The 7,500-nt window shown below is 49.1% G+C and overlaps 8 non-coding genes across 8 annotated transcripts; all 8 read left to right on the top strand.

Annotated features, from left to right (window-relative positions):
* The first annotated feature begins 246 nt into the window (after positions 1–246).
* On the top strand, positions 247–365 carry LOC139270425 (5S ribosomal RNA). Its single transcript, XR_011594769.1, has one exon. It is a non-coding gene; the product is annotated as a 5S ribosomal RNA (ribosomal RNA).
* Positions 366–1,221: 856 nt separating this feature from the next.
* LOC139270244 (5S ribosomal RNA) lies at positions 1,222–1,340 on the top strand. Its single transcript, XR_011594589.1, has one exon. It is a non-coding gene; the product is annotated as a 5S ribosomal RNA (ribosomal RNA).
* Positions 1,341–2,210: 870 nt separating this feature from the next.
* Positions 2,211–2,329, top strand: LOC139270413 (5S ribosomal RNA). Its single transcript, XR_011594758.1, has one exon. It is a non-coding gene; the product is annotated as a 5S ribosomal RNA (ribosomal RNA).
* An 856-nt stretch (positions 2,330–3,185) lies between these two features.
* On the top strand, positions 3,186–3,304 carry LOC139270243 (5S ribosomal RNA). The gene has a single exon (XR_011594588.1). It is a non-coding gene; the product is annotated as a 5S ribosomal RNA (ribosomal RNA).
* Positions 3,305–4,174: 870 nt separating this feature from the next.
* On the top strand, positions 4,175–4,293 carry LOC139270503 (5S ribosomal RNA). Its single transcript, XR_011594845.1, has one exon. It is a non-coding gene; the product is annotated as a 5S ribosomal RNA (ribosomal RNA).
* Positions 4,294–5,163: 870 nt separating this feature from the next.
* Positions 5,164–5,282, top strand: LOC139270402 (5S ribosomal RNA). Its single transcript, XR_011594747.1, has one exon. It is a non-coding gene; the product is annotated as a 5S ribosomal RNA (ribosomal RNA).
* An 856-nt stretch (positions 5,283–6,138) lies between these two features.
* Positions 6,139–6,257, top strand: LOC139270241 (5S ribosomal RNA). Its single transcript, XR_011594586.1, has one exon. It is a non-coding gene; the product is annotated as a 5S ribosomal RNA (ribosomal RNA).
* Positions 6,258–7,127: 870 nt separating this feature from the next.
* Positions 7,128–7,246, top strand: LOC139269358 (5S ribosomal RNA). The gene has a single exon (XR_011594240.1). It is a non-coding gene; the product is annotated as a 5S ribosomal RNA (ribosomal RNA).
* Positions 7,247–7,500: the final 254 nt, after the last annotated feature.

Genomic DNA, 7,500 nt, shown 5'->3' with positions numbered 1-7,500 from the left:
GTGATTTGTGGGTGAGTGAGGGAATGGTGAAAGTCAGGCAGTTTTGAAGCTTGAGGCAAGGCAATGAAGGGTAGGGCTTGTCGTTTGCTTGTGTGGGAGTCAGAGCAGCAAGAGGTGGGTGTGGCGGAAGGAAAATGGTGAAATGAATCTTGAGTGCTGATTCCTTGGATGAATGCATGGAAGGAGAATAAGGAGTGAAGAACAGCCTTATGTCCGTTTAAGTAAAGAGAAAGCCATGACATCGATGCCTACGGCCACACTAGTCTGAAAACGCCCGATCTCATCTGATCTCGGAAGCTAAGCAGAGTCAGGCCTGGTTAGTACTTGGATGGGAGACTGCCTGGGAATACCAGGTGCAGTAGGCTTTTGCTGCCATCCACAGGCTGCTCATGCTTCTGCACATCCATCAACAACCTTTTTGCTGCTCTCTCTTTCACTTTGCTTTCACCATTTCTTTCCTGCACATTCTCCTGCTGCTACACAAATGCAAGGGGGTCGACGCAAGGGACGAAAGAACGCAGAACAACAAAATAAGTTGGCAAAAAAAAACATGCTGGCGCAGGCACACCAGGACACAGCAACAGAGAGGAGAGACAAGGTGCATAGAAACCTGAGAGGGACAAACAGCAAGAGAACAAAGAATCGTGCAGGAAGAGCTGCAATTCAATGCAGGAAAAATGTAAAGCCAACTAGCATGCTGCTGGAATGCATGTGTGTTCATGTGAGGAGTGTTGCAAATCAGAATGCCGAGTAGCAGGCGCCACTTGCCACATGGGGTTCCGAAATGTGGCTGCAACAGCGATCTGGCTTAATAATTGGTGGGATTGGAAATGAAACAATCCTGGTGTTTTGGGGGCGGTGGAAGCTTTTTTGGGGGAGGAGAGATTTGGGGATGGGGAGATTTGGGGGAGAGCGATTTGAGGGGATGAGAGATTTCGAGATTGGCGAGCGTGAGATTGGGGGGTGAATGAGTGAGTGATTTGTGGGTGAGTGAGGGAATGGTGAAAGTCAGGCAGTTTTGAAGCTTGAGGCAAGGCAATGAAGGGTAGGGCTTGTCGTTTGCTTGTGTGGGAGTCAGAGCAGCAAGAGGTGGGTGTGGCGGAAGGAAAATGGTGAAATGAATCTTGAGTGCTGATTCCTTGGATGAATGCATGGAAGGAGAAAAAGGAGTGAAGAACAGCCTTATGTCCGTTTAAGTAAAGAGAAAGCCATGACATCGATGCCTACGGCCACACTAGTCTGAAAACGCCCGATCCCGTCTGATCTCGGAAACCAAGCAGACTGAGGCCTGGTTAGTACTTGGATGGGAGACTGCCTGGGAATACCAGGTGCAGTAGGCTTTTGCTGCCATCCACAGGCTGCTCATGCTTCTGCACACACAGTGCCGTTGATCCATCAACAACCTTTTTGCTGCTCTCTCTTTCACTTTGCTTTCACCATTTCTTTCCTGCACATTCTCCTGCTGCTACACAAATGCAAGGGGGTCGACGCAAGGGACGAAAGAACGCAGAACAACAAAATAAGTTGGCAAAAAAAAACATGCTGGCGCAGGCACACCAGGACGCAGCAACAGAGAGGAGAGACAAGGTGCATAGAAACCTGAGAGGGACAAACAGCAAGAGAACAAAGAATCGTGCAGGAAGAGCTGCAATTCAATGCAGGAAAAATGTAAAGCCAACTAGCATGCTGCTGGAATGCATGTGTGTTCATGTGAGGAGTGTTGCAAATCAGAATGCCGAGTAGCAGGCGCCACTTGCCACATGGGGTTCCGAAATGTGGCTACAACAGCGATCTGGCTTAATAATTGGTAGGATTGGAAATGAAACAATCCTGGTGTTTTGGGGGCGGTGGAAGCTTTTTTGGGGGAGGAGAGATTTGGGGATGGGGAGATTTGGGGGAGAGCGATTTGAGGGGATGAGAGATTTCGAGATTGGCGAGCGTGAGATTGGGGGGTGAATGAGTGAGTGATTTGTGGGTGAGTGAGGGAATGGTGAAAGTCAGGCAGTTTTGAAGCTTGAGGCAAGGCAATGAAGGGTAGGGCTTGTCGTTTGCTTGTGTGGGAGTCAGAGCAGCAAGAGGTGGGTGTGGCGGAAGGAAAATGGTGAAATGAATCTTGAGTGCTGATTCCTTGGATGAATGCATGGAAGGAGAATAAGGAGTGAAGAACAGCCTTATGTCCGTTTAAGTAAAGAGAAAGCCATGACATCGATGCCTACGGCCACACTAGTCTGAAAACGCCCGATCTCATCTGATCTCGGAAGCTAAGCAGAGTCAGGCCTGGTTAGTACTTGGATGGGAGACTGCCTGGGAATACCAGGTGCAGTAGGCTTTTGCTGCCATCCACAGGCTGCTCATGCTTCTGCACATCCATCAACAACCTTTTTGCTGCTCTCTCTTTCACTTTGCTTTCACCATTTCTTTCCTGCACATTCTCCTGCTGCTACACAAATGCAAGGGGGTCGACGCAAGGGACGAAAGAACGCAGAACAACAAAATAAGTTGGCAAAAAAAAACATGCTGGCGCAGGCACACCAGGACACAGCAACAGAGAGGAGAGACAAAGTGCATAGAAACCTGAGAGGGACAAACAGCAAGAGAACAAAGAATCGTGCAGGAAGAGCTGCAATTCAATGCAGGAAAAATGTAAAGCCAACTAGCATGCTGCTGGAATGCATGTGTGTTCATGTGAGGAGTGTTGCAAATCAGAATGCCGAGTAGCAGGCGTCACTTGCCACATGGGGTTCCGAAATGTGGCTGCAACAGCGATCTGGCTTAATAATTGGTGGGATTGGAAATGAAACAATCCTGGTGTTTTGGGGGCGGTGGAAGCTTTTTTGGGGGAGGAGAGATTTGGGGATGGGGAGATTTGGGGGAGAGCGATTTGAGGGGATGAGAGATTTCGAGATTGGCGAGCGTGAGATTGGGGGGTGAATGAGTGAGTGATTTGTGGGTGAGTGAGGGAATGGTGAAAGTCAGGCAGTTTTGAAGTTTGAGGCAAGGCAATGAAGGGTAGGGCTTGTCGTTTGCTTGTGTGGGAGTCAGAGCAGCAAGAGGTGGGTGTGGCGGAAGGAAAATGGTGAAATGAATCTTGAGTGCTGATTCCTTGGATGAATGCATGGAAGGAGAAAAAGGAGTGAAGAACAGCCTTATGTCCGTTTAAGTAAAGAGAAAGCCATGACATCGATGCCTACGGCCACACTAGTCTGAAAACGCCCGATCCCGTCTGATCTCGGAAACCAAGCAGACTGAGGCCTGGTTAGTACTTGGATGGGAGACTGCCTGGGAATACCAGGTGCAGTAGGCTTTTGCTGCCATCCACAGGCTGCTCATGCTTCTGCACACACAGTGCCGTTGATCCATCAACAACCTTTTTGCTGCTCTCTCTTTCACTTTGCTTTCACCATTTCTTTCCTGCACATTCTCCTGCTGCTACACAAATGCAAGGGGGTCGACGCAAGGGACGAAAGAACGCAGAACAACAAAATAAGTTGGCAAAAAAAAACATGCTGGCGCAGGCACACCAGGACACAGCAACAGAGAGGAGAGACAAGGTGCATAGAAACCTGAGAGGGACAAACAGCAAGAGAACAAAGAATCGTGCAGGAAGAGCTGCAATTCAATGCAGGAAAAATGTAAAGCCAACTAGCATGCTGCTGGAATGCATGTGTGTTCATGTGAGGAGTGTTGCAAATCAGAATGCCGAGTAGCAGGCGCCACTTGCCACATGGGGTTCCGAAATGTGGCTGCAACAGCGATCTGGCTTAATAATTGGTGGGATTGGAAATGAAACAATCCTGGTGTTTTGGGGGCGGTGGAAGCTTTTTTGGGGGAGGAGAGATTTGGGGATGGGGAGATTTGGGGGAGAGCGATTTGAGGGGATGAGAGATTTCGAGATTGGCGAGCGTGAGATTGGGGGGTGAATGAGTGAGTGATTTGTGGGTGAGTGAGGGAATGGTGAAAGTCAGGCAGTTTTGAAGCTTGAGGCAAGGCAATGAAGGGTAGGGCTTGTCGTTTGCTTGTGTGGGAGTCAGAGCAGCAAGAGGTGGGTGTGGCGGAAGGAAAATGGTGAAATGAATCTTGAGTGCTGATTCCTTGGATGAATGCATGGAAGGAGAAAAAGGAGTGAAGAACAGCCTTATGTCCGTTTAAGTAAAGAGAAAGCCATGACATCGATGCCTACGGCCACACTAGTCTGAAAACGCCCGATCCCGTCTGATCTCGGAAACCAAGCAGACTGAGGCCTGGTTAGTACTTCGATGGGAGACTGCCTGGGAATACCAGGTGCAGTAGGCTTTTGCTGCCATCCACAGGCTGCTCATGCTTCTGCACACACAGTGCCGTTGATCCATCAACAACCTTTTTGCTGCTCTCTCTTTCACTTTGCTTTCACCATTTCTTTCCTGCACATTCTCCTGCTGCTACACAAATGCAAGGGGGTCGACGCAAGGGACGAAAGAACGCAGAACAACAAAATAAGTTGGCAAAAAAAAACATGCTGGCGCAGGCACACCAGGACGCAGCAACAGAGAGGAGAGACAAGGTGCATAGAAACCTGAGAGGGACAAACAGCAAGAGAACAAAGAATCGTGCAGGAAGAGCTGCAATTCAATGCAGGAAAAATGTAAAGCCAACTAGCATGCTGCTGGAATGCATGTGTGTTCATGTGAGGAGTGTTGCAAATCAGAATGCCGAGTAGCAGGCGCCACTTGCCACATGGGGTTCCGAAATGTGGCTACAACAGCGATCTGGCTTAATAATTGGTAGGATTGGAAATGAAACAATCCTGGTGTTTTGGGGGCGGTGGAAGCTTTTTTGGGGGAGGAGAGATTTGGGGATGGGGAGATTTGGGGGAGAGCGATTTGAGGGGATGAGAGATTTCGAGATTGGCGAGCGTGAGATTGGGGGGTGAATGAGTGAGTGATTTGTGGGTGAGTGAGGGAATGGTGAAAGTCAGGCAGTTTTGAAGCTTGAGGCAAGGCAATGAAGGGTAGGGCTTGTCGTTTGCTTGTGTGGGAGTCAGAGCAGCAAGAGGTGGGTGTGGCGGAAGGAAAATGGTGAAATGAATCTTGAGTGCTGATTCCTTGGATGAATGCATGGAAGGAGAATAAGGAGTGAAGAACAGCCTTATGTCCGTTTAAGTAAAGAGAAAGCCATGACATCGATGCCTACGGCCACACTAGTCTGAAAACGCCCGATCTCATCTGATCTCGGAAGCTAAGCAGAGTCAGGCCTGGTTAGTACTTGGATGGGAGACTGCCTGGGAATACCAGGTGCAGTAGGCTTTTGCTGCCATCCACAGGCTGCTCATGCTTCTGCACATCCATCAACAACCTTTTTGCTGCTCTCTCTTTCACTTTGCTTTCACCATTTCTTTCCTGCACATTCTCCTGCTGCTACACAAATGCAAGGGGGTCGACGCAAGGGACGAAAGAACGCAGAACAACAAAATAAGTTGGCAAAAAAAAACATGCTGGCGCAGGCACACCAGGACACAGCAACAGAGAGGAGAGACAAGGTGCATAGAAACCTGAGAGGGACAAACAGCAAGAGAACAAAGAATCGTGCAGGAAGAGCTGCAATTCAATGCAGGAAAAATGTAAAGCCAACTAGCATGCTGCTGGAATGCATGTGTGTTCATGTGAGGAGTGTTGCAAATCAGAATGCCGAGTAGCAGGCGCCACTTGCCACATGGGGTTCCGAAATGTGGCTGCAACAGCGATCTGGCTTAATAATTGGTGGGATTGGAAATGAAACAATCCTGGTGTTTTGGGGGCGGTGGAAGCTTTTTTGGGGGAGGAGAGATTTGGGGATGGGGAGATTTGGGGGAGAGCGATTTGAGGGGATGAGAGATTTCGAGGTTGGCGAGCGTGAGATTGGGGGGTGAATGAGTGAGTGATTTGTGGGTGAGTGAGGGAATGGTGAAAGTCAGGCAGTTTTGAAGCTTGAGGCAAGGCAATGAAGGGTAGGGCTTGTCGTTTGCTTGTGTGGGAGTCAGAGCAGCAAGAGGTGGGTGTGGCGGAAGGAAAATGGTGAAATGAATCTTGAGTGCTGATTCCTTGGATGAATGCATGGAAGGAGAAAAAGGAGTGAAGAACAGCCTTATGTCCGTTTAAGTAAAGAGAAAGCCATGACATCGATGCCTACGGCCACACTAGTCTGAAAACGCCCGATCCCGTCTGATCTCGGAAACCAAGCAGACTGAGGCCTGGTTAGTACTTGGATGGGAGACTGCCTGGGAATACCAGGTGCAGTAGGCTTTTGCTGCCATCCACAGGCTGCTCATGCTTCTGCACACACAGTGCCGTTGATCCATCAACAACCTTTTTGCTGCTCTCTCTTTCACTTTGCTTTCACCATTTCTTTCCTGCACATTCTCCTGCTGCTACACAAATGCAAGGGGGTCGACGCAAGGGACGAAAGAACGCAGAACAACAAAATAAGTTGGCAAAAAAAAACATGCTGGCGCAGGCACACCAGGACACAGCAACAGAGAGGAGAGACAAGGTGCATAGAAACCTGAGAGGGACAAACAGCAAGAGAACAAAGAATCGTGCAGGAAGAGCTGCAATTCAATGCAGGAAAAATGTAAAGCCAACTAGCATGCTGCTGGAATGCATGTGTGTTCATGTGAGGAGTGTTGCAAATCAGAATGCCGAGTAGCAGGCGCCACTTGCCACATGGGGTTCCGAAATGTGGCTACAACAGCGATCTGGCTTAATAATTGGTGGGATTGGAAATGAAACAATCCTGGTGTTTTGGGGGCGGTGGAAGCTTTTTTGGGGGAGGAGAGATTTGGGGATGGGGAGATTTGGGGGAGAGCGATTTGAGGGGATGAGAGATTTCGAGGTTGGCGAGCGTGAGATTGGGGGGTGAATGAGTGAGTGATTTGTGGGTGAGTGAGGGAATGGTGAAAGTCAGGCAGTTTTGAAGCTTGAGGCAAGGCAATGAAGGGTAGGGCTTGTCGTTTGCTTGTGTGGGAGTCAGAGCAGCAAGAGGTGGGTGTGGCGGAAGGAAAATGTTGAAATGAATCTTGAGTGCTGATTCCTTGGATGAATGCATGGAAGGAGAAAAAGGAGTGAAGAACAGCCTTATGTCCGTTTAAGTAAAGAGAAAGCCATGACATCGATGCCTACGGCCACACTAGTCTGAAAACGCCTGATCTCGTCTGATCTCGGAAGCTAAGCAGAGTCAGGCCTGGTTAGTACTTGGATGGGAGACTGCCTGGGAATACCAGGTGCAGTAGGCTTTTGCTGCCATCCACAGGCTGCTCATGCTTCTGCACATCCATCAACAACCTTTTTGCTGCTCTCTCTTTCACTTTGCTTTCACCATTTCTTTCCTGCACATTCTCCTGCTGCTACACAAATGCAAGGGGGTCGACGCAAGGGACGAAAGAACGCAGAACAACAAAATAAGTTGGCAAAAAAAAACATGCTGGCGCAGGCACACCAGGACACAGCAACAGAGAGGAGAGACAAAGTGCATAGAAACCTGAGAGGG

Source organism: Pristiophorus japonicus, chromosome 8, assembly GCF_044704955.1.
Source record: "Pristiophorus japonicus isolate sPriJap1 chromosome 8, sPriJap1.hap1, whole genome shotgun sequence".
Taxonomy (NCBI): Eukaryota; Metazoa; Chordata; class Chondrichthyes; family Pristiophoridae; genus Pristiophorus; species Pristiophorus japonicus.
This window is presented reverse-complemented; position numbering and strand designations above follow the sequence as displayed.